The sequence below is a fragment of the Elephantulus edwardii genome, unplaced genomic scaffold (assembly GCF_000299155.1).
Source record: "Elephantulus edwardii isolate Elephantulus edwardi_28Jun2011 unplaced genomic scaffold, EleEdw1.0 scaffold00109, whole genome shotgun sequence".
Classification (NCBI taxonomy): Eukaryota; Metazoa; Chordata; class Mammalia; order Macroscelidea; family Macroscelididae; genus Elephantulus; species Elephantulus edwardii.
In genome coordinates, this window is record NW_006399859.1 from 10578163 (window position 1) to 10605159 (window position 26997).

A 26997-nucleotide genomic window follows, 5' to 3' on the forward strand; every position below is an offset into this window, starting at 1 on the left:
CACTGGGCAATTTGGTGGTGACACGACAGACGGAGAACAGAAAGAAATTGTTAACAACTTCAGCTTGCTTGGTTTCACGATCAACACTCTTGGTACCAGCAACCAGGAAATAAAAAGATAGACTGCATTGGGAAAATCTGCTTTCAGGAACTTCTCCAGAATACTAAAGAGCAATGATGTCAGTCAGAAGACTCAGGTGCACCTGATCCATGGTCTTCGCAATTACTTGCTATGCATCAGAGAGCTGGAGCCTTTAAGTTGTGGTGCTGGAGAAGAGCATTGAATATACCATGGACTGCTAAGAGAAAAATAGGTTTGTCCTGGAGAGCGTGCTCTTTAGAACCAAGGCTGCTCACTGGAAGCAAGGATTTGGAGGCTGTCTGATATACTTGGGCATGTCACAAGGAGGGATAAATCCTTAGAGAGGGACATCATGCTTGGGAGGGTAGAAAGACAGCACAAGAGATGAAGACCCTACCCCCAATCAGATGGATTGACTAATGGGGGGGGTAGGTCAGAGGTATTGAAATTGGCTCGGGGTAGAGTAGGGTTCAGAGCTGTTGTACATAGGGTCACTCTGAGTTGGATTCAGCTCAATGGTATACAACAACAACAAATATATATATAACACCTTTGGGTTAGCAGCACAACTCCCTGTGAACTACATCACTAGAGTTCCTTAACATTTAACTAACTGATGCACACTGAACCATATGTACCTGTTGAGACTTACCTACAAATTAGACTTAAAGACAGGGATGAATGGTATCTTTCTAGGAACTCTTCTTTCTGGGACAGTCCAGGGACTGTCTGGAGAACTTTTCTAGAACAAACATATAATGCTTTCTTGATGTAACTGAAGATATTTGTTCCTAAAATAGATAAAAACGTATGCAGGCACCATTCAAGAATATGTTCTCCTCAAAGCCAAAATAGATAAAACTCGCTAAGGCTTGTAAAACTATCCCCACAAATGATAAACATTATGCTGGCAATGAACAGAGATCACTTTCTGAAATGCATTTACTTTATATGACACACGGGGACATCATCTCTGAATAGTAAAGGCATAGGATATAAAAAGTAATTACTACTACATGTGCAAACAAGCAGATATTTTACTGTATTGCTGGTCAGGGAGGTTCTGGTGGCTAAGTATTAAGAAGTTGTGCTGCCAACCCAAAGGCAGTTAAAGTCTCTCAGTTGGTCTATGGGAGAAAGATAGGCAATCTCCTCCTGTGTGATTTACAATTCTGAAACCAGTTAGAAGGTCGGCTCTGAGTCAGTTCCAACCTAAGGGCACATAACAACAACTAAATAAATACAATCATGCCCAGAATCCAAATCACTTCTTGGTAGGTAAGCAACACACATAAAGATGGCAAACAATGTTTACTCTGGGTGTCACTCAAAAACTCTTAAAATTAAAGACTGGGGTTTCTCTCTCCCCCTAGTTAATGATTATTTTGTGATTTATGATAGAGACAAAAAAATTTTCTTGGCATCAGTTCTGAGAGAATCAGTTACCTGCACAATTAGAAAGAGCATGGCTAAGCAATGACAGAATCTCCTAACAGCTTTTCCATTTTTCTGATTAGGGCCCTTCTTTGTTATACCAGGGGTGATGTTACTACCTTTAACACTTTATTAGAAAATGCAGCTTTAGTTGGTTATCATTTTGCCTATCTACATATTCAATACACTGTTTCAGTAACAGTAAAGAACTGGCAGCTAAAACAGAAAGGCTGGGCATGATTCATTGTTAAAGGAAGGAGCATAAATGAAAAAGGACCCAATTTTAAGCTCTGTGTGTGAATCTTTTTAGTGCTATAAAAAGAAAACATAAAATTAAAAAAAATTAAAATAAATTAAAAGTACTTTCTTCAGTAAAATTCTAAGAAACTCAGTATCTGAAGCTTTTACTCACGTAATAATAATGCCCATCAATTTAGCAAGTGAAAACCCCGAAAGTCTCTTTATATATTATATATGCTTGGGAATGTTTTAAAACTCCATGATTATGTGTAAGAGATTATGAATGCTTCAACCAAAATTTCTTAATGTTTAATATCCACACTCTTCTTAGGTACCACTGAGTTGAGTATGACCTATAGCAACTCTGTAAACAATACATCTAAACTCTGTCCTATCCTGTGCCATCCTCACAATCTGATATGCTAGAATCCATTGTTATAGTCTTTGTATGAATTCATCTTATTCTGGGTCTTCCTCTCTTCCTCTGACCCTCTTCCTTTCCAGCCTGATGTCTTTCTCCACGGACTGGCCTCTTCTGACAACATGCAGAGTAAGGGAGATGACGTTTCATGCCCCTCCCTCTCAGCAGCACTCCGGCTGCACTTCCTCCAGGCCTGGTTGGTTTGTTCTTCTGGCAGTCCATTGGATATTCAGGTTTTCTTCTCCAACATCATAGTTGAAAGGCATCTGTTCTGTCTTTGGTCTTCCTTACTCCTTATTCACTGGCCAACTTTCAGATGCATGTCTACTGGCCCAGTGGTGAGAATTTTCATTTTCCTGATGTTGAGAAATAATTCATATTGACAGCTGTAGCCTTTGATTTTCTGCAGCAAGTGTTTCAGGTCCTTTTCACTTTCAGCAAGCAAGGTTGTTGTTATCTGCATAACAAAGGCTATTAATGAGTCTTCCACTCATCCTGAAGCCTTATTCTTCTTCCTATAGCCATAGTGACCCCTACATTCAACAGAACGGAATGTTGCTTGTTTCTACCACTATTCTCACAATCGTTGCTGTCTGAAAATATCTCTGGAATCACTGTGTTGATCCAATGTGTTGAGAGTCTTTCTCTTTTTCACTCAACTGCTACTTGTAGGCATGATGTCCTTCTCTGGGAACAGGTCCCTCCTGATAGTATTATCAGTGAGTAACAAAGTCTCACTTTGTTCATTTCGAAGGACCATTTTGACTGCACCACTTCTTCTAAGACACATTTGTTGGTCTTTCTGGCAGCTCACGGTATAGACAATAATCTGTACCAACACCAGAACTCAAATGCATTGATTTTTCTGTGATTTTCTTTATTAATGGTCTCACTTTCACATACTTGAAAAGATTTAAACAATATGCCTTAGGTCAGGTGTACCTCAATTCTCAAAGGGAGCAACATCTTTGCTTTTTAACATTTTAAAGACATCCTTTGCAGTAGATCACCCATACTTAAATATAAGAGAAGATAAGTAACTTTTATGAAGTTAGATATTGAATAGGGATTTTTAAGATGAGGTCATAGTGGCAATGTTATCTTTTTAAAAAACATGACTCTTCTATTAAAAAAAGATGACATCTAGGGAGCTCTGGTGGCCTAGTGGCAAGACGCTGCACTGCAATCCCAGAGGTACACGGTTCAAATCCACCAGATGCTCTGCTGGAGAAGGAGGGGGCAATCTCCTCCTGTACCAGTCAGATCTGATTTGACGGTACACATAAAAATGATACAATTAAAAAAAAAGATGACATCTGATCAAAGTTTGGAATTTTAACTTGGTTTGGGAGCTCCATTATTTTACACTCCATCAGAATTTATTTTGTATTTTCACATACAGTGAATACTGGTTAAAAAAAACTATTTAAAAAATAATGTTTTCTGTGTTAAATAACAAATGAGGTATACACAATTTAAAAAATTATTCAGCTGATGTGATAAAGGAAACCAAAACTGTGCCTTTATTTAAATTCAGGTTTTCTTTGTGGTTAAAAAGTTGAATCCTGATGAAAGTTTCTGTTTGAATATGTTTATAAGTCTAACATGCTTTACAGAGCTCTACAAAACCACCAAAACCACAGTGAAACATCAGCAGTCCAACCAGGAGATGTTATCAAGCTCAATTACGTCAATGAGGTTTTATTTCATTGTTCCCTATGCAGCCAAAACAAAAAACACTTATATGCCCTTAAATAAAACCTTTGGCACTGTCATACTTATGTAGAACTTAAAACAGTTACTGTGATACAGCTGTGAATTAACTGTTACAAAACCCTTTATTTGCAAATATTTTGCAACTTTATCTGTTAATAAAATTGATCAAATATCAGTATTTGAATTTTTTAAAAATTTTCTTTGCCTTCCTACTTAATGGGGAGGGGGAATCTAATGCTTTGATTACGCATGACAAAAAAGTTTAGCTAAGTAAAGCTGAATTTTCTAAGTTTGAAGGGCTAAACCTTGATCCTTGTGTGACAAAGAAAGGTCCTAATCAGAAAAAAACTGACAAGCAGACAGAAAGGGTGTGGTGCAGGGAGAATTAGTAATATATGTGAGAGGGGAGGGATAATCTCATTTACTGTTCTTAGTAATCAAAAAATGGATGCTTGTAGTGACTTAGATAATGTGCTGTGTAGCAGCACAGAGTTAGGTATTTCATATGTTTCTTTTAATTTTTGCTGGAAATCTCTAAGCATTATTAATAGCCTTACTATACATATGGCAAAACAGAGACTAAGAAACACAGAACAACCTGTCATGTAGCTAGAAAGTAGCAGAGGCAGAATTTGAATACAGTTCTACCTACTTCCAAAGTTTAAGCATTAAGCCTTATGTTACACCATTGTATAATAGTTATCACTATTTATTAGCTCTGATGGCACCTGTGGTGCAACCTAAAGATGCGTGGTGCAAATCCACCAGCTGCTTTAAAAAAAAATTAAATAGAATTTTTTAAAAATAAAATTTTTATTTTATACTGGTTACCTTATAAAGTTCATATACATTGCTTTTCACACCAGTTCTTTCCATTTCCTTTACCTACCCCTCTCTCCACATCAAATTGTGTGATCCTATGATTACAACCCCATCCCCTGTACATCCTCACCCCTCTACTCCCCCACTCCCCTTAGATCCATTGTTGTTATGTACCATCCAATCAGAACTGACCCATAGCTGACCCTCTGAATGGGTCTTCAGAAGCAGTAAATCAGACAGGAGGAGACTACCATATATCTCCTGTGGAGCAGTTGGTCTATTTGAACTGAATGGCTTTGGGTTGGCAGTGCAACTCCTTCCACTACGCCATCCGAGCTCCCTAAAAGAGAAATTCTTGTTGTTCTCATGTGCCACTGAGTTGAGCATGACTCACATCTTCCCCATGAATAATTGATCTGTATTATCCTACGCCATTCTGACATACTTGAGCCTATTGCTACAGTCACTGTATCAATCCATCTCACTGAGGGTCTTCCTCTCTTTTGTTGGTCTTCCACCTTTCCAAGTATAATGTCTTTTTCCATGGAATAGTCTCCCCTAACAACTAGTCAAAAGCAAGTGAGATGAAGCTATGCCATTTATGCCTCTAAGAAGCACTCTGGTTGCACTTTTCCAAAAGTCACACACTTTTCTTAAACCATGTAGTGTTAGTAGCTTCTTGGTCTAAGCATAGATTTCATATGAACATATGTTCTTGGATTCCTATTCTTCTCAATGTTAGCCATCGTGTGTTAGGATCCACACAGTCAAATGCCTTGCATAATCAAGAAAACTTAAGATAGACATCCTTCTGGTATTCTCAGCTTCCAGCCAGGATCTATCTATCTGACATCCATGATGGGAATGGAAGAGTCAACAATTACAGTTCTCTTATTTTACAGAGGAAGAAACTAGAGAAATTAAATTCTTTTCCTTGGATTTTAACCTCATTGTCTAACCTTATTTAACTACAAAACAAATTCACATACAATATTTAAATGAAACAAGGAATTATTTGTTAGGCTCTAAGTAAGGCAAGCCATCTGCCAAAGCAAACAAATTTCTCTCTCTGATTGACTTTTATAATTCAATCCACTAATATTTCCAATCAAACTTACCTCTAACTAATTATTCCCCTCATCTTACTCTTAGTTATTGTCTTATTTGTCAATATAGAAGAATGGGCTCAATGGAAATACTTTATCAACAATAAGGTGTTTTGAACATGGCAACTGCAAATTAACATAAAAAATATAAAAATTAGGCCATTCAGTTTGAACAAACATACTGTCAACATAATAGATTTGGGATTATAAAATGAACTCCCTGATTGTACCAAACAGCTACATCCGCCATGGGAAAGTCTGCTGTTAGGGACCTCTCCAAAGTGCTGAAGAGCAGTGGTGTCTCTCTGGAGACTAAGGTGCGTCTGATACATGCCATGGTCTTCGCAATCACCTGTTATGCATCAGAGAGTTGGACAATGACCAAGGAGGATAGAAGGAGAATTGATGCCTTTGAGCTGTGGTGCCGGAGAAGAGTATTGAGAATACCATGGACTGCTAGGAAAACAAACAGATTTGTCCTGGAGAGGGTTAAACCGGGTGGCTCCTTGGAGGCAAGGATTCTGAGGCTCCATCTAACATACTTTGGACATGTTGTGAGGAGAGACCGGTCCTTAGAGAGGGACATCATGCTTGGGAGGGTGGAGGGACAGCACAGAAGAGGAAGGCCCTCTATGAGGTGGATTGATTCAGTGACTGGGATAATTGGGATGGGAGTGTCAGAGACAGTGCGATTGGCACAGGACAGAGCGGAGTTTAGGGCTGTTGTCCATAGGGTCGCTATGAGTCGCAGGCAACTCGACGGCACATAACAACAACAACAACATTTCATATTTATCCTTAAAAGAACTTTCAATGAATAAAATTTTGACAAGTTAACATATATTATGAGGCACTTACCCACCTTTATTTTAGGGCTGAATTTAAAGAAAATTCAAGAGATATGCTATAGATATTAAAGAAAAATGATAAAAAATTAAACTATATATTTAGTCAAGAAGAAACTTTAAGAACCATATACTAACAAGACTATACTTTTACATTTGAAATGAAAATGTTAATATTTTCTATTTGGAATTTCTAATTGCCAAATAGAAATTACTCACATTGCCAGCAGTGCCTATGGAACACAATTAGACATTAGCTGAGTAAATAATTTTTGTCATAGTAATTGTGCTTAAAATTAAGCAAAGATACTAGCTCATAGCAATTGATTTGAAAATGAAAACAGGGAACCTCTTGTGCATTTAAAAAAAAAATCTGATTCCCCAGAGATCACCACAGTATCTTGAACTTTGTGTTTTGTATATAAGCAAAATTACTTTTCTCAACACTTTATACACAGAGATATAAATTCTAAACACTTTAAACAGTAAAAACACAAAAGATATAAATTTAATACTATATTTTAAGAAAACCTTATATTTGCTATTATTTTCCAGGTATAAAATAGTAAAAATCTGAGAGTTTTAATACTGGCTTGACTACAATTATAATGTAAAACAGAGTAGCTAAGGAAACTGGAATCAAGCTTCAAGTAGCTTCTGCAATTTTGAATTTCTATTTTGTGGATAAATAGTAGCTATTATTTAACACTTAGTAGATACGTTTTTATTGATCTTGAGTAGCTTATAAAGATCAAATTTAAAGTGGGAACAACTATTGTTAAGTTTGGCACATAATTGCAAGGACTATGGCTTGGATCAGGCACATCTTAGTCTCCAGAATGAGATCACTGCCCTTACTGGTTATAAGCTCTCAGCCTCAGGCAGGACACAGTCTGATTTGTTCCTCCTGTGCTCCTTAAGTGATTGTCTAAACAAACATACACAATAACAAATGGATGCCACTAATTCTGGTGTGTGGCAACCCCATATGTTTCCGAGAACTGTGCACCATTGAGTTTTTTAATGACTGTCTTCTTTCAGAAGGAAATCATCAGATCTTTCTTCCAATGTACCTTTGGGTGAGCCTGAAGTACTGGCCTTTCTGATAATAGATGAGGGTTTTACCATTTTCACACACAGGAAGTGCTAGAACGTACCTACACATAACAAACCCATTGCTGAGAAGTCCAGTTCAATTCATTACAACCCCATGTGTGTCAGAGCAGAAGTAGGGTTTTCAACAGCTGATCTTTTGGAAGTAGATCACCAGACCTTTTCTGGTGACTCTGCTGGTCTCAAACCTCCAATCTCTCAGTTAGCAGTCAAGTTCATTAACCATTTGTACCACATGGGACTCCAGCACATACTGTTTAATAAATATTTGTAGAATGCTTTATATTACATGTTCCATTTTACAATTATGAAATTTCAGTTTAGAGTTTATGAATACTAGACTAACGTGAGCCTGATACAGGCCATTGTCTTTGCAATTACTTACTATGCATCCCTAGAGAATGACTAGTGATGACAGAAGGAGAATTGATGCCTTTGAGCTGTGGTGCTGGAGAAGAGTGCTGAATATACCACGGACTGCAAGGAGAACAAACAAGTTCGTTCTGGAGAGGGTGAAGCCAGGCTGCTCCTTGGAGGCAATGATTTTCAAGCTTTGCCTGACATACTTTGGGATTAGTCCTTAGAGAGGGATGTCATGCTTGGGAGGGTGGAGGGACAATGCAAGAGAGGAAGACCCTCGATTAGATGGATTGATTCAGTCACTGGGGATTCAGTCATTGGGGATGGGTGTGTCAGAGACTGTAAGTTTGGCACGGGATAGAGCAGGGTTTAGGGCTGTTGTGTAGAGGGAAGCTGTGAGTCGCAGGTGACTCGATGGCATGTAACAACAACAATAACAACAATAATAGTAACTAACAAAATTTATTGAGAGTGGACTACATGCCATTAGTTCACTTAAGCTTTGCATATAAGCTGGCTTCCTGTACTGGATATTCCCCATTTGCTCTTCCATATCCATTCCCCAAACTGCTTTGTTTTTTTTCTCTCCCTAAGAAGCTTTTCTTACAGACACCTTCAAAGGTTTACTTGTCACTTGCATGTGGGTAGGACTGGGACTCTGGAAGACACTAGCAGGACTAGCAGGGCATAAGAGGGCAGGGGTAGAATGAAGCAAATGCATTTTTAGGTAGGGGGATCAGCTCCTCCTCTCTTGGAAGCACAGGTTGTCAGTGGCTCAACTCCTACACTAATAGACACAGCTCTTCTTGGGGTCCTCTCCCATGGTTTCTACAGCTACCCTTTGTTTCTTTAGGTCTAAGGTGATGTGGTGTCAAGGCGGTTTTGTTCAAAATGGCTTTCCTAGCCATCAACTTTGACTTTCCCACATGGTTGGGCAGGAACCTGTAAAAAAAGATGTGTCAGTCTATCCACAAAGGGATTGGCTAGTCTAGCCATTCCACAAGGTTTTCCTGCAGATATCTGGAAATCTCACTACAAAAAAGAAAGAGAAAGTAGAGACAAAGTAGAAACCAGAGATTGCTGTGCAAAGAAGACCAAGATCTACTTGAAAGCGGTAGAAACTTCAGCAAAGAACCAGAGACTGACATGAGATAGAGCTAACCTGCAGCTGCTGTCGCACAGAGCCAGTCAGGGGCCTTCACTCAAGCTTGCTGCAGGACTTAGGGGAAACGTCATAATTGGTAGGACTAAGGAAACTTTTTAGCACTGACCTAAGTCATGAAGGGAGCTTGAGGTCAAAGAGTCTGAGTGCATCTGAGAAGCTATCTGTGCCTGCAGAATTGTATTATCCTGCTAACCTGAATCATATTCCCTAATTAACCCTATAATCATGAAAATGGTTCTATGAGATCAATGTGGTCACTGTAATGGATTTTGGACCCTGTGGAGCATTAACATTGGTGCTGGAATTAGTAGAAGTCCATAATGGAATGTGGGAAACCATGTTTGACCTTATTATAGGCATTGGTTTTGTATTGTAAATGTTGTTGATGGGGACTGTTCTCTTTGTGGAGTTAACAGAGGTCAAAAAAGCCATCCCTATGCTGCCTTCATTCATTTTTACAGGTGATAATAGGCTTATTTCTTTTTCTTTTTTTTTTTTTGAGTGAAAGTTTACAAATCATGTTGAGTCTTCATATACATTTTACTTCTCAACATTAATTACAATCAATTCAGTTAATTTCAGTGTCTGATCAACTTATTGTATAATGCTTTTACTTTCACCCAGCTCATTTATTAATTACATTTTACTCCCCTCTCTCCTATCCTATCCCCACTAATAATAACCCTTTTCATTATTTTATAGTCACTTTATTAAACAATTGTCAAAAACTCCACTTGAGTATGCCTTTTGTTTTTTGCTGAAACCTTAACTGATATAAAAGTCAACTAAATCTGAATGTCTCTTTATGTAACTTCATTTTTTGTCTGCTAGTAGTTGAGCACTCACCAGCAGGTAGGCATTCATTTATTTGATTCACACAGGTTCATTCAGAACAAATAAGCAATCGTTTAGCTCAGGAGCTAGCACATTTCTATGTTAATAGTGACAAAGTAAGCAAAATCAAAGTTATATATAACAAAACCACACTGCTATCAAGTTGGGACCGATTCATTAACTCAGCAGATTTCTGAGGCTGTAAATAGTATGGGAAGAGATTACTCATCTTTGTCTCAGAGAGTTGTTGGTGGATTCAAACTTCCTGAGAGATGCAGTTTGAATTAGCAGCACATCTCCTTACAGACTACACTACCAGAGTTGCCCTACATATAACAAACAAAATACAAGACTTTCTAGAAAAGATTTTCTCTAAAAAATCTCCTCAAACTACAGGAATAGTATCTTTTTGTGTGTGTTTCATGCCATTGAATAAATTCATTAACGTGGTGGTTGTTAGGTGCAGTCACAACTCACAGTCAATCACAACTCACTGCGACCCTATGTCCCGTCCTGTGCCATCCTCACAATCTCTGACACACTCAAGCCCACTGCCACACATCTGGTTTAGAGTCTTCCTCTCTTTTGCTGTCTCTCCATCTTCCTCAGCTTTCCCTCTCCAAGGAACAGCCTCTCCTAAGCAAGCTTCCAAAATATGTGAGAAAAAGCTTCATTAACTTTGTCTCCAAGGAGCACTCTGGCTGCACTTTCTCCAAGACATGTCTGTTCTTTTGACAGCCTATGGGATCTTCAGCACTATTCCTCAACACCACAGTTCAAAGACATCAATTCTTCTGTCCCCCTTAGTCACGGTCCAGCTCTCAGATGCATAGCAAGTCACTGAAAAGACCACAGTCTGAATCAGGCACACCTTGGTCCTCAAACTGACACCACTGTTCCTAATTAATTTGGAGAAATTCCTGACTATAGACTTTACCAGGGCAATATGTCTCTGATCTCCTGACTGCTGGTATCAAGTGTATGCATTGTGGATCCAAGTAAGAAGAAGTAGTTGACAGTCTCAATCCTTTCTTCGTTCATAGTGATGAATTTCAATTCATAGTAACCCTATATTACAGAGTAGAATGATTCTACAGAATTTCACAAACTGTAATCTTTATGGGAGCTGAGGGCAGCTCTTTCAGATTCACTGGACGGGACTGAACCATCAATCTCTAAAGTAGCAGGCAAATGTTCAATCATTATGTTACCAGGGCTCTCAATAATAATATTCTGTATAATTAGCCTATTAATGAGACTAGAACTAGGGAGTTAGGGGAAATTGGAATAGAAGTTTTTATTCTACCCCACCCAAGAAGTAATGTTTATACATAATGAGATTTTCTATATTTTGTCTTTGAAAATGTTTTTCATACAGATGTTGTTGTTATATGCCATCAAGTCACCTGTGACTCACAGCGACCCTATCTACGTACAACACAAAGCCAGCCCTGTCCTGAGCCAGTCTCACTGACTTCAACATATCTACCCCCATTGCTCTAATTACTGTATCAATCCATCTCACCTGGGGTATTCCTCTCCTGCACTGTCCCCCTCCACCTTTCCGAGCACGATGTCCTTCCCCAACGATCAATACCTCCTGGCCACAAATTCCTAGCATCCAAGGAGAAACTTAGTTTTACCCTCTCCAAGACAGAGACTTACTTGTTTTCTTAGCTGTCCACTGTTGTTGTTGTTGTTTGGTGCCATCAAGTCGTAGATGACTCATAGCGACCCTATGAACTAACGGCCTGAGCACTGTTCGTACATAGAGTTTCCGGAGGCAAGCCATTTCGGAAGTGGATGCCGCTCCTGCTTCCAGGCTTGATTTAGTCAGAAAGCTCCAGGCAACACTGTCCCCCATGGGTACCCATTACCATGACTGGCACATCACTGTCACAGGCTTCAGCATCACAGCAACCACAAGTTACCTCTGTACAGCAACGCTCAGACCAGTGCTATACCACCTAGAAGAATGTTTGACAGGAAAACAATTTGAACCCAGCCGAGGGCCGCAGATGAAAATCACCCACCTTCAGCTTGGTAGTGTAACTTCCTTTCCACTAGGCCAACGTAGCTCTCTCTTTGTCATTGTCGTTGTTAGGTGTCATCGAGTAGTAGACGACTCATAGCGACCCTATGAACGAACAGCCTGAGCACTGTTCCTACACAGTTTCTGGAAACAAGCCGTTTTGGAAGTGGATGCCACTCCTGCTTCCAAGCTTGTTTTAGTCGGGAAACTCCAGCCAACACTGTCCACCATGGGTACCCTACAGTCCATAGTGAGTTTAAAACTCTTCTCCATCACCAAAACACAAAGGCATCAATTCTTCTGTCATTCTTAGTCATTGTCCAGCTTTCTGATGCATAACAATTAACTGCAAATACCATGGCCTGGATAAGGTGCACCTTAATCTCTAGACTGACGTCCTTGAGAGCAGATTTACCTAATGCAATGTCTTTTGATTTTGGACTTCATACAGATAGGTACTGCTAAATACCACTATCAGTCCATAATCCTGTAATTTAAATGGAGCCTATTCATTATATGAACCACATCATAGGATTCTATTAAATTCTTCTCCCAGTATTTGTTTCTACTACATTGCAGGCAATCACTTCCAATTGAAGATTCAACTGCACAGTTAAATAAAGTTTGAAATATTGAAAAGCCTTTGTAACTGAAGCCTGAAAACTGCTACTGGAGCTGTAATTTGACCTAAGCAATATTTCAACATACTTGCTGTGAATTTGTGTGGGAATGGAGATTTCAATTCATGTTTTAATGTTTGACAACACATGAGAGTATAAAGAACTTTATATTTCTTATGATTCAAGCAAAATTATCAATAAAATTACTTACACCACAGTTACTTAGTTGCATTTAAATTCTGTTAATCCTTGGAATTTTAAGTTAAAGTCATCAAGAACATTATAAAATCTCAGCAAAAGCTATTTTTCTATGTCATTTTGTGTTTGGGTGCTGCACAAACACACACAAGACAGAGGATATTTCTACATAAGAAATTATGTGTGCTGTAAACATTCTCATGAATCATAGAACTTACAGGTGACAAGATAATGACAAATTCTTAGCCATAACCAAACCCTTCAAGGATATGATTCCAGAGTCTTGAGATACAGAGGCCATATTCTTGGGGACATTAAGGTCAACTGTCATAACATAATTCACAATGTTCTATATAATACTTTGATGAGTAGTGCCTAAAGTCTTAAAGGCTTTCAAGTTGCCATCTAAGGTAATAAAATCAACTAAAAGGGGGAGGGGGAAGGGGGCAGGGGAATCAAAGCCTAGTGGCAAGAAACTGCACTGCAATCCTGAAGGCACACAGTTTGAGGCCTCTAGTTGCTCTGTGGGAGAAGGAGGGGCAATCTTCTGGGCGATTAACTACCTCTGAAAACCTGCCAGAGAGTCAGCTATGGGTTGATTCTGCCTCTACAGTGCACAACAACAACAACAGACAATGTAAACAATCTCTACAACCCTAAAACCAAAACCAGATGGTATCCAGATACCATTGCCAACCACTCTGAAAGAAATCATTAATAGAAGGTCCTGGATACAGTAGGAGAAAAAACATGAAACAAAATTCAAAACAATAAAAAAGAAAAATAATTGGGCTTATTGGGTTGAGAGAGACAGCTGGGATCTCCCCAAGCCTATGGCTCTGTTGTTAGGTGCCATCAAGTCAAGCATAACCCATAGCCACTGCATGAAGAAAAGAACCAGATCCTGTCCTATCCTGTGTTATCCTCACACTTCCTGACACACTAGAGCCCGCTGAAGCAGTCACCGAGTCAATCCTTCTTGTTGAGGGCCTTTCTCTCTTTCATTGATCCTCCACCTTTCCAAGCAAAATGGCCCTATTCAAAGAATAGCCTCTCCTAATAACATGCCCAAAGTATGTGAGATGAAGCTTCAACATCTTTGCCTCCAAGGAGCACTCTGGCTGAGCTTTCTCTAAGCCATATTTGTACTTTTGGCAGTCCACCGTATGTTCAGTACTCTTCTCCAACACCACAGCTCAAAGGGATTCATTTTTCTTCCATCCAGGTCTCAGATACTAGCAAGAGACTGGAAATACTAATTCTACAACATTGTAACAGACATTATTATAAATGAATACATAATACAACTAAAAAAACTCATTTGTTCTTGAGTCAGAACAGATTCAAAGTTAAGCCTCCAGCAGGTTCTCCAAGGCTGTAAATCACACAGGAGGAGACAGTGCATCTTTCTCCTGCATAGTCGCGGATGGATCTGGATTGCCTGCTTTGGGACTAGCAGCACAATTCCCTACCAATTACGCCATCCAAGTTACCTATAAAATGATAAAACTGATGAATATGAACTGACAGACAAGTGTCAAGTTTGAGACACAACAAGGTGTACAGTGTTTCTGAGGAAGGGTGAATGGAAATCTAAGATTTTTTTTTAAGCAACGGTGTATTTTATTGTTTGACGAAACTATTTTTCAGAGTATGCTAGGAATTATACAACTTAAAAACAAAAACCTCCCATTCAAAATTTCTCTAGATCTATTTAAGTCTTATTGTTTAAATAAACATCAAGTTTAAATGCATTTTACATCCATTTTCACACCATCGTGTCTTTTCCTACTGAGTTGACAATTCAATCAACGTTTCCATAGTTTTGTAAACTGTAAATGAACATTGGTAAAATTAACAATAAGCATCACAATTTGCATTCAGAGATGACTTAAAATGGTTAATTCTGGAGGACACCAGGATCCATTCTGAACACAAGCTCTCATGTTTTGTAGACAGTAGTTCACATCACATTATCCCATGTATTCATGTACCCATAAAACGTTCATAAAAAGAAGAGAAGGCAAAAAAAGAAAGCTAAAGACTGGGTTTTTTTTCTGTTTGTGGTTAATACGGTGGATGACATTCCATTGTACCTCTTTGGTAATCAAAGGAATGAGAAGGATAACCTCACCTGATGCTAGTGACATCAAGATTGGAGGGTTTAAATGAGGGTCAAATGAAAAGAAAAAAAAAATAGTCCTCCTCATCACTAATCCTCTTATTCTGAATGTGAGCACTTCTTTTTGAAAGTAAGCAGCACATGTAAAGAAAAAGAGCCGGCAGAAAATGGGCATATGCTGATACAAGAAATTAAACATTTTCATTATTAACCCCAATATCTTCATTTGTGGAGGAAACAAATAAGACATTTTCAATATTAAAGTCTTTAAGGTCTTTTCAGAACTTTCATTTATTCAGAACTTACACCTCATATTTTTCCAGCTTTCATTTGAAAGATACAGAAACTGCTTTACATTTCCCCATGTGGGGAAAAAGATTTACTACACTGAAATGGCTTCAACTATATCAACTGAAACAAAACTATTGCTTCTACTTAAGCTATGTGAATTCAGTAGTATTTCAACTTGGAGGAAATTAAAGGCAACTCCCCTACCACACACTGAAATATAGTTCAACAGATTTTCTGGAAGAAAATCCTCTACCAATTAAAAATATGGCAGAAATAACATGTAGCCACAATGCACAGTTCAAATACCAAGAAACATAATATACCACAAATGTAACTATTTAAATGAACAAGATGATGATCAGACTCCAATTATCAAATTAATTTCTCTAAAAAAAAGAAAAAATCTGACAGCAACCTGTCTGGTTGTTCTAGCACATAAATGACCCTGGCTAGATTTTTATGGGGAGTAAAGAGGAAATAGACAATACATGACAGGTTTTCAGTGTGCACTATGTTGTCCTCTTGCAAAGTGATAGGCAAAATCATACTTGTTTTTACATTTACATCCACATATATTACACTGGAAAGGGTTTTCATGGCTGTGACATCCCATGTGAATAGTGTGAAGGATACTGTCTGAAAAATACACGTCACAGTGCTAGCAGTGGGATAGAAGCTGAGGGTCCTGGAGCAGCAGGGTTGGGACTGGAGTGCTGGGCTGGCTGTTTCTTAGGCTGGGAGTGCTGGTGCAGCCATTTGGTTCGCTGCTGGGCCCTGCCACTGGGCTGAAGTTTCTTTGACATTGTGGTGGACAAGGATCAGAGGTTGTGGGAGAGAGGCTCTGAGGGATACTGGCTGACACAGCACAGATGACGGCTTGGGCTGAGGGCTGCTGATTCAGGAAAGGCTTTTCATCTGGGCAGGACACCACATCAGGGGATGCAGGGTTTTGGTTTTCAGGTGGCAAACTGGACAACTGTGCTGCTAGAGCTGAGAGCTGATTTAAAGGTTTGTCCGCCATGAGCTCTTGGGAAACATTTGGAAGACCACCAGTGGGGGTGGCTTTCGTCATCATTTCATAGGCATCAGTGTGGTGAGTGGGGATCCCATAGGTGAACTCGTTAAGGTGGTCTGGTTTCTGAACCTCCACGGTGAGTGGACTTAAGCTGATTAGCGTTCGTTTGCTATTAGCCCCAACTGCTTGTTTTCTTCTGTAAAACACCACATCTCTTCTTGCTACCCAAGGAGCCCCAGTCCTTTTAATTGGTACCTTTTTATGCTCGCGCCATTGATGACAGGACAGGTTGTTACGGTCACTGCAGTGAAAGGAGCATACATCATGTCTGCATGGTTTTTCTCAGGTATATGAACATATATGGGCTTCCAGATGACGCTCATAAGTGGATGTAGGCGGCACCTATGAGTTTCTCACCTGTGTGGATTCTAATGTGCTCGATAAGCCGGGCTGTTGTAGTACCGATGCTTGAGCTTCCCATCAAAGGTCCTTTCAAACCCATCTACTAACATTGCCAAGTTGTCCTCCAGGGAAACCTCAGCAATCAAATCCATTTTGATCACCACCTGTGGCGGCTCCCTGAAGATCCTCTGCTTCTTTGTCCCCTGTAACTGATCCAGAGAAATGTTCACATGATGAGCCAGAGTCCCGAAAAGCTTTCACAAGTCCAAAGGCTCTGGTGGCTTTTCACCCATCTCTGCTTCCTTTTGACGTTTACAGTTCGTGAGGTCTAGAAAAAAACTTCCCTACATCCGCACCTGGGAGGCCCCATCGCCTTGCAATGCAGCCTGCCCCCATATTTACTGTGTCTCCCAGAATCTATTTTTATTTTGTTTTATTATTTTTGTACGTGTACCATCAAATCAGATCTTACTGGTACAGGAGGAGACTGCCCCTCTTTCCCTGGCAGAGCATCTAGTGGATTCGAACTGTGCACCTCTGGGATTGTAGCTGCCAGAATCTATTTTTTAAAGCTCCTTGAATGATACTGATGGTCAGTCAAGTTGAGCAATCTGTGATAAGATTGCATCATTTGTCATATTTGTAGTTGACAAAAAAAGGGGGGGAGAAATAGTGATTCATAAACCAAAGACAAGAACAAGCTAGAGTCAAAAGATTAACCAATTGCACCTAGTGTTAATTAACTGATCAAAGAAAACAAAAGCCTATTAGTTTACATTATGTAGAAGCAAGAAGTATCTGTGGCCCACTTATCAAAACTTAGTGTTTGTGGGCCACATATACAACATATGTGTTCACTGCAAGATTTTATTTTTTAAAAGTATACATCAAAGATGTCTAACTTTTTTGAACAAGAAACTTCTTTTGCAATCTGGTAAAGCCTATTTGTTAAAACATTAAGTAAAATACATTTTTAAAACACAAGGAAACCCATTATCTTAGAAAGTGTCTATTTCATCCAAACATTATCCTAACAAATTTATGGCTCAATAACATATTATATTCTTAATGAGTATATTCAGATTGAGTATTCCCTATGTTAAGGCTTCTGCAACACCTGTAATGCAGTATGTGATTTCTACTAGTACAAACTTACAGGTCCTGTTACTCTCCGTTTTCTTGGTGCCTATCACTGTGGTGCAGTGATTAAAATGCTCAGCAGAGAGGTTAGTGATTAGAACCCATTACCTGATTTGCAGGGGAATGTGGCAGTCTGCTTCTATAAAAGATTTAGAGTCTCGTTCTACAGTTGTATGCTCTCTTTCAGAGTTTCACCACAAGTTGGGGAATTGGCTCAACAACAATGATTTTTCTGGAGGTGGTCATTTAGAAGTTAGTAACTATTAGGATAGAAAAGTTTTCCAGTCCAAATCCAAGGCTTCTCTGAATTAATGCATTGCAGACTCCAGGTTAAAAACTCTTGGTAGAGATCAACCACAACACATTTTAAATGATAGAGAAGGTCTTTGTGGCATATAAAGACCATCTGAAAGATCTGAAAATGTTTTTAACCTTGGGGGAAAGTTAGCAATAAACCGGATGAAGGAGTCACAAAAGACATCCTTAAATAGGTCACACCTGTCAAGAGCAAGTGTGTCTATAGTCTATTCTCTATCATTCCAGAAGTCTATGGCCAACAGACAAAAAGTTACAAATTATGAAACAGCTCTGGTTCAACAGGAGTATTTATTTTCAATAAATTAATGCTGTCCAAAGATGGGATGTATTATCTTCAGAAATACTAAGTTATTCACCACTAGATCAATCTCTGCATAAGCTAGCTTACTATCTAGTCACAATGTTCAAGGATATTAAAGCATGAATAGGTCATTAAATTAAAACATGAAGAGGACTAGGCAATCTTTCACTTCCCTTCCAAGCTAAATATTCTCTCCTCATTTGCATGTTAGCCTAGGTAGAAAATAAGTTCCATTTAATTAAAAATAGAAATCTGCTAATGCTATGTAAGTCACACCTTACACATTTATCAAGTTATGTTTTATTTTCAGTACTATCATTTTAGTATGGATGTCTGAAGAGTGAAGAAAAACAATTTCTGTCTCACCTTAGGAATAATATAGTCAATAAACACAGTTAATCAGGGAGACTGCCAGAAGCCATAATGAACAGTAGAAAAAGAGAACTAAAACAAGTTAAAAGGTCAGAAATCCATTTGTAATGGTTTCTCCCCTTTGTAAAATGATTGAAAGTTACATATAATAATTATTCTTCTATTTGGGTCAAAATTTAGATAATGATTTTACAAATAGTTTTAAATAAAATATAATTAGGATTTTTAATGGGTTTCTGTTAAAATAAGTTGTAAGTATTTATTTCATAAAACTTCAAAGAATACTGAGTTAGGCATTCATTATCTCTGTACTGAAACACATTCGGGTTTCTGAGAAAGATTTAAAAATACACAGAAAAAGTATTAGTGCTTTAATTTATGGATGCTGCTTCTTCAGGCCACCTGCATCAAATCAAAACAGCTGCCAATGATAAACTGAGATTGTGCCCAATCTAAAACACAAGCAGCTACATACAACATACTTAGCAGAACAATTAATAAGGCACAAAATGGTAACCAACTGTACAACCAATTCTGATGTCTCAGTGAGGAACTAGAGGAACAGCTTCAATATTTTGAAACTTCATTTTAAACTATATCATGTATTATTATTAATATTTTGAGCCCATACCAAATTAAACTATATAATGTGCCTATGACATTCATTTGCAATATAACAATGCTAAAGGACATGTTTGTTAGATGTGGTGTGAAGTACTTAATAATAAATTTGATCACTGAAAATAAGACTTTACTAACCTAGGATGAAAAATTTCATTAAAGAAAAGCTTAGAAGAACTCTAGCAGCCCTAATCCACAACATGAACAGTCTTCCAAGAATCCTGAAAAACCTACAACCAGGAGAGGATAAAATAGATGAATGGGACCTTCTAAGTATAAAATCCTTATGCATATCCAAAAACTTCTCCAACAGGGTAGAAAGGGAAGCCACAGACTGGGGAAAAAAATATTTGGTAATGATATGTCACACAAAGGACTTATATCTAGAATTTATAAAATATTTGAGCACCACAAGAAAGAGGTAAACAACCCAACTGAAAAATGGACACATTAAAGAAGACATTCAGGTGGCAAAGAAAGACATGAAGAAATGTTCAAAATCCCTAGCTCTAAGAGAGATGCAAATCAAAACAACTATGAGATATCATCTCACCCTGTAAAAATAGCAAAATTTAACAGAACAGCAAACAACAAATGCTGCTAAGGTTGTGGAGAAACTGGAACCCTTATTCACTGTTGGTGGAAGTGTAAAATGGTGCAACCACTATGGAAAGCTGTATGGCACTTTCACAAAAAGTTGCAAATCGAAATACCATTTGACCCAGTAATTCCACTACTGGGAAGGAATATGTCCTAAAGAAACCATAACCACCACCCAAGCAGATATATGCATACCCTTGATTACTGCAGCTTTGTTCACAATAGCAAAGAGTTGGAAACAACCCAAGTGCCTACCTATCAACAAACAAATGGATATAGAAGCTTTGGTATAGTCACATAATGGAATACCATGCTACACTGAAAAACAAGGAACTCACGAAAGATTATGCAAAATGGGTGACCCTGAAGGATATTATGCTGAGTTAAATATCTCAGTCACAAAAGGACAAATACTGCATTGTGCCACTGTTGTAAAGTGGGTCTGACATCAGAGTTGGGGAAAAACTAAGAGGGGATAAATTATGTGTACTGCATTGGAACAGATGAGGGAGAGAACTATTTGGGAGGAATATATGATTAGGTATTATTGTCATGACAGGAGTCCAGAATGAAAGCTGCATAGGGAGTGGACTGGGTGGGGGGGGGGAAAGATTGTATAACAATGAAATTTTTTTAATTTCTTTTTTTTAACTTTTAAAGAGAAAAGCGAATTGGAAGGAGGGGTGGGCAGGGAGGAGAGTGTGCAACAATGAATGAATGGAAATCCAGTCTCTGTAAACTTTCATCAAAATAAAAAAAAAAAACCTTAAGAAAATAAGACTATTTTTTCCTTCAAAAGTGTTTCTTCTAAATCACAATAATTTTAACAATTCCTAAAAATAAAATTAATGAAAAATCTATGAAAAAAATCTATTGCTTAAATATTATGTTTATTTTACATGTATATTTAAATGATCCATTTCTGATAATCAACCTACCTAAAAAGTAACACTTTAAAAGAAGAAATATTTTGTAAAGAAATTGTTACACTGTGGATTTTTTTAACTATACTCTCTACAGGGAAACCACAGGATTTTGGTTATTAGTTTTATAAAAAAGTATCCATATAAAATGTCTCTTTGAAAAACAATATATAGCATAAAAGGGTTAAGATGAAAATGAAAACCTTTCTTTTTATGTCTCTTGCTGTAGAGTCAACAATCAACAATTTCCATTTGGTGTATCTAGGAAATGGAGCTGGGGTGGAGGCAGCATGCTCTGAAAGCCTCTAAGTTCACACAGGGGAAGAATCTCTATCAAGAGCAAGAAAGGCTGATTCCTAAGAGAGCAAACCCCAAACTCTTCTACCACTTCTGATGCCAACCATCTCTTCCACAGCAATCTGTGTTTCTATGCTGGGTTCATTGATAATGCAATGGCTCAATTCCTGACTCTTTCCTGATGGCAGTAGGATCCCCTTTTCTTAAGCCTGGTGGAATGGTAGATCTGCCCAACACACATATTAGCATTTGGTAAACATTATTTGGATGGTCCCATTCACAAAGGTGCCATTTACCTTACTTATATTATTAGCAAGCTATCCAATTTCCTTGGTCAGCCACAAACACCTCATGTTTACACAGTACTGCTCAATCATATGGGGAAGTTACAAAGATCATGCTAGAAGAGCCACATAAAGTAATGCAATCGTAGTAACTTTTGAATAGTTCCCAAATAAATTAGAGCACTTATCCTCTAAAAGGAGCTCCGGTGGCTTAGTGTTAAGGGCACTAGACAACGCCTTCAAATCTACCAGCAGTTCCATAGGAGAAAGATGGGCAATCTCGTCCTGTGTGCTTATACCTCCTCTGAAAACTCACTGGTGGGTCAGCATGGGTTGGTTCTGACTCCAGCATAAAACAACACAATCCCTAAATAAAACCAAACACATCACAAACCTGTCTATTGAGTCAATATACGGCAGTGTTCAACAATGATAAAAAATATCCTGTCCAAGCATTTTAGAGATGATGAGGATAGCACACGACAGGGCAGGATTCAGATCCACTGTTCACAGCATTGCTGAGTTGTACTCTATGGCACTGAACAATAAGAAGTCACATGTTTACTTAGCATTTACAATGTAGCTAATGTGACACAGAGGCTGTATTTAAGTTGAGTTCATTTCCATTAAAGCATTCATGTGTGTAGTGTCTACTGATTTATTCTTCACAGTTTTAGGAACCTGTTTTCTTTCACCTTTCCCTTTATCATCTCATAATTTTCATCAGAAAGTCTAAAAATACCTTTCAACTATTTTTTTAAACTTCAAGATCCTGTAATACAATTTACTCATTCTACTTCTCCTCTTGTCATAGTTCTATATTACCTTTGTTATGAATAATCTTATGTTTATAATACATGTAAGGCTTATTTTTTTAACTTATTTTGTATCACATTTCTTTATTTCTATCACGTGCACTTAATCTTTACACTTCTGGAATTCCTGTAATCTTCTTTGTTCAATCTAGAACTTTTTGTCTATTTTCCAAGTCAGAATACAAAGCTGAAAATTAACCTCTTTCTTCTCATGCATTGCAAATAATTCAGTTATAAGAGTGATTATTTACTGGAAAACAAAAGGAAAAAAGACACAGTTGATGGAAATTAGTACACTAGTCCAGTAAGTCTAATAAGCATTCACACATCTTGAGTAAGGTTAGAATTTAAAATTCTATTACTATCTTCTGGCTTCAGGATTACTAGTTATGCTGATTCTGAAGATTTACACAAATATGGCCCACTAATAGTTGAAAAAGGACTAAAGGTAATCCATTCAACAAAGGATAATCTTTTCCACAAATTATGGTAGAGCCAGGTAAACATTTTTTAAACCTAAGCACTGACCTTGCAAGCAGGAGTGGCACCCACTACCTAAACAACATGCCTCCAGAAACTCTATGAACTTGGATAAATGTCAATAGTTGTAGAGGGGCTTCAGGCCTTTTGTTCATAGGGTTGCTATGAGACTAGAAGGCAATCAACAGCAACAACAAGCACTGACCTCACAGCCTCTCACAAAGTTATCTCCAAATAGGTCAGAGACTTAAATGTAACACAGAGAGACACAAAAAATTCTAGAAGATAACTTCTAAGCAAGAAGAAATTACAAATTTCTGAGGAAAAATCTATGTGACTCAGGGTTTGGCAATTCACAATTACTTTTCAGACACAATACCAACATGTTCGTTCTAAGAAAAAATTTCTAAGTCTGACTTCATTAAAATTAAAAAAAAAAACTTCTCAATGAAATAAAAAACTGTTAGGATAATAAAAAATAGAGCTCCCAATTTGGGAGAAAATTTTTATAAAACATTCATCTGATAAAGGACTTGCATCTAAGGTAAATGAAGAACCACTTACTTTTTGGTTAGCAGACTAACAATTCACTGCGCCACTGCAAGATATTAGTAAGGGAAAGGGAGGAGGGGAAACATAACACAGAAAGCCTCTGCACAATTTTTTCTAAGTCTAAAATTGCTCTAAAAATCAAAGTCTTTTTAAAGTACAACAAACCCTAGTGTACCTGTATATCTAACATAGCGCTGGAAAATGAGAACTCCCCAGTTGGAAAGTACTCAAAATACAACTTAGAGTTTCATTTTCACAGCAGCATTGAACTTAATGAGACAGATGGGAAAGAGCTTCTGGGACTCTCATTTGTTGATGTGGTATGATGCAAAATGAGAAGAAACAGCTTCAAACATCCATTAGTAATTAGACTGAAAAAAAGTATGAAGTATTAACCTAAAAAAACTGGAACTTATAAAAAAATCAAAGTAAATGCTTGAAGGGATATATTCTAAGCATTGTTTTTGTTAAGTGCCGTCAAGTTGAACACAACTCACAGCGAACTCATGAACAAAAACCCAAACCCTATTGTAAAACTAATGGCATTTTTCTATGTTCATAGCATTTCCAAAGGCATGGGGTTTAGGAGCTGTAATAGGCCATTAGTGGCCATTTTTAATCAGATGGTCTGCTGTGCTGAGAAAAACAAAATGAAAAGGCATCACATCTTATTTTTCATTGTTAAAACCTATATTTCAAGATGTATTTTGAAGTATTTATACAACTACTATTCAAATTTATCCACCAATTACAAATGCCAAAGTGCTCCTCTATCAAGTTTTCAAGGATGTAAATTGCAACTTGAAGACACTGTACATCTTTCTCCTAAGGAAGGAAGCAACACAACATTAAAAACACAGGAAAGAAAGACCAAATGGATGGCAAAAGAAACTCTTTAGCTTAATACTGAACACAGAGTGGCTAAAGTGAATATAAGAAGTAACAGAGTTTAACAAAAGATATCAACGGATAGCTCAAAGAGACAAAATACGTCAAAGCTGGACAGTGTTTTAAAAAAGGATGGTGAAGGACTGATAAATTTGAATTACAGTCCTGGCAAAGAATACTGAATATACATACTATGGACTTCCAGAAGAATGAACAAATTTGGAAAATGTATGAACAGAATTCTCTTTAGATATACATATGGTAAAACTTCATCGCACTTAAACTGAAGACATATTTGCAACAAGGACCAAGAGCTGGAGAAGGGCATCGTGCTTGATCAAGTAGAGGACAAAGGAATAAAAGGAGGCTCCTCAAGGTGGATCGGCACAGTGGCTCTAACAATAGGGTCAGAGCAAAGACTGAAGGTACTGCACGACCAGGCCGCATTTGGTTCTGTTTCACACAGGGTGGCTGTGACTCTGAATCCACAATGTATGTATTCACACTAAAGTTATCTCATACAAGATATAATTATTTTTAAAATAAAAAAAAAGATTTCCCAGAGTACAGTTAGAAAAGTTAATATTTTTATTATCTTATACAATCATCCAGATTCATTTTGTTGCTCTGTGTTTCTCTTCCTGGATGAATGCCTACAGGCTTTGTAAAAGACTGAGTCATGACAAACACGTGTTTCGGGAAGACAGAAATGCCACCAGCTGAGGAAGGTCAGAAATATTACGTCAAAAATGAACTTTATTCTACAATGGCACATTTCAAGCATGAACACCATATTTCAGAAAACATTAGACTTGAGCCATAGCTGACCGTCAGGTTTTTTTCTCTCTGTTTGTTTGTTTTATTTGCTATGAAAGGTTTATTTTATATAGAAAAACTAGAAGTGCATATTCATTCAATGCAAATTTAAGCCAACCATAATATACATGAATGACGGGAAAATGGACATTAATTTGAACTAAATTTACAGTATTGTCTTGATACTTTCTATTCTTGTTTTTAATCTATACACAAGGCACAAGTTTTGGGATTGTAGATTTTATTTTTCATTTCTCAGAAAATCCCAGTCTTCACATTATCAAAAGATTTATTTGGGTTCATAGCTGCTGTCTGAACTTGCTGTTTGTGGCAGTGTTCCGAGGTTTCCTCCACTTTAGACCACTCTGCTGGGTTAATACTTCTAGGGTGATTTTTTGGGGGGGAGGGTTGTTTTGTGGTTGTTTTGTTTTTGTTATTAAAAAGCAAACAGTCTGAGATTATAATGATGCTGGAATATTCAGAAAACCAGGAGGAGACCAGCCACAACTCGGAAGAAGACCAAGCAGTTCTGGAGTCCAAGCTCAGTGCTAAAGAACCTCTGAGCCCAGTCTTCTCTAGATGTGAGTGTCTATTGTTCATCACTGTGGGGGTTCCATTTTTCCAGCATTTAAAAAAGCATGGAAAAAAGAAAGAAAAAAGGAGGAGGCAAGGGCATCATTTGACATGGTTTCCTTAACTCTCATACTTTTTAACCAAGAATAGGCCAAAACAGGACCAGACAGTTTCTTGGTGATACAATTGTACTGCCAAATATTTTATTCCTTTCTATGCCTCTTTCTAGGCTTTTATTATTTTCCTTGAGTCCCAAAGCCTATTCCATAGACCTCCCAAGGACACCCATGGGTACTGCATTATTCAACCATTACACACTAAAACATATTTTCATTTCTTCTCATAGTTTCAACTTTAAATTTTTCTGTCATCGATACTGAGTTTAACCTTAATTAAAGAAGAAACAGAAGAAAGAAAAACTGAATTACTACTCAGCTAACTCACCCAACTTTACTTAGACTAAAGACAAAAAATGCTGTCAAATAAAGATTTCCATTTTAAAAACAAAAAGTTTACTAAAAATTAGATAAAGTAATTTTCAGGGAAAGGTCAAAAGATTATCTGAACTTATTTATAAGATACTTTCTATCTTCCTCATTCTCCTTAGCCAAATTATTATTATTTTTGTTTTTAAACAAATACATATAATGAATTAAGGGACTAAAGAATAATATTTTAGACTTCATACCTTTATTTTTAAACATGGCCCACAGGCTATAGTTTGCCAATTCCTATTATTATATACCTGGCACAATTGTAAATGTATACAAATATTAACTCATTCTCACAATCTGATATGGAACTCTGAGGGCCTAGTGGATAAAAAGTTGTACTGTCAACCCAAAGGCAAGTGATTAAAATCTACCCGTTTTCCCAGATGAGAAAGATGGGCAATCTCCTCCCTTGCAATTTGCAGCCTCTGAAAATCTGCCTGAAGATCAGCTATAAGTTGGTTCTGACTTGATAGCAATGAGGGGTTTCTTTTTTTTAAGAACAATCCTATGAGGGTGTCATTTTCAGCACTATAGAGTTGTCTCCGACTCATCAAAACTTTACGTACAACGGAAGGAAACGTTGCTCAGTCCTGCACCATCCTCATGTTTGAGTCCATTGTTCAGTTTTGTCAGTCCATCTCATTAAAGGTTTTCTTTGTTTTTGTTGGCCTTCTACTTCACCCAACATGACGTCCTTTTCTCACAA

The 26997-nt window shown here is 37.7% G+C and overlaps 1 protein-coding gene and 1 pseudogene across 2 annotated transcripts in view; both read right to left on the bottom strand.

Annotated features, from left to right (window-relative positions):
- The window catches only part of PDE3B (phosphodiesterase 3B, cGMP-inhibited), a 165588-nt gene that overhangs the window by 58138 nt on the left and 80453 nt on the right, over positions 1-26997 (bottom strand). The window lies entirely within an intron of this gene.
- Positions 15900-26997, bottom strand: part of LOC102853486 — a 29931-nt pseudogene continuing 18833 nt past the window's right edge.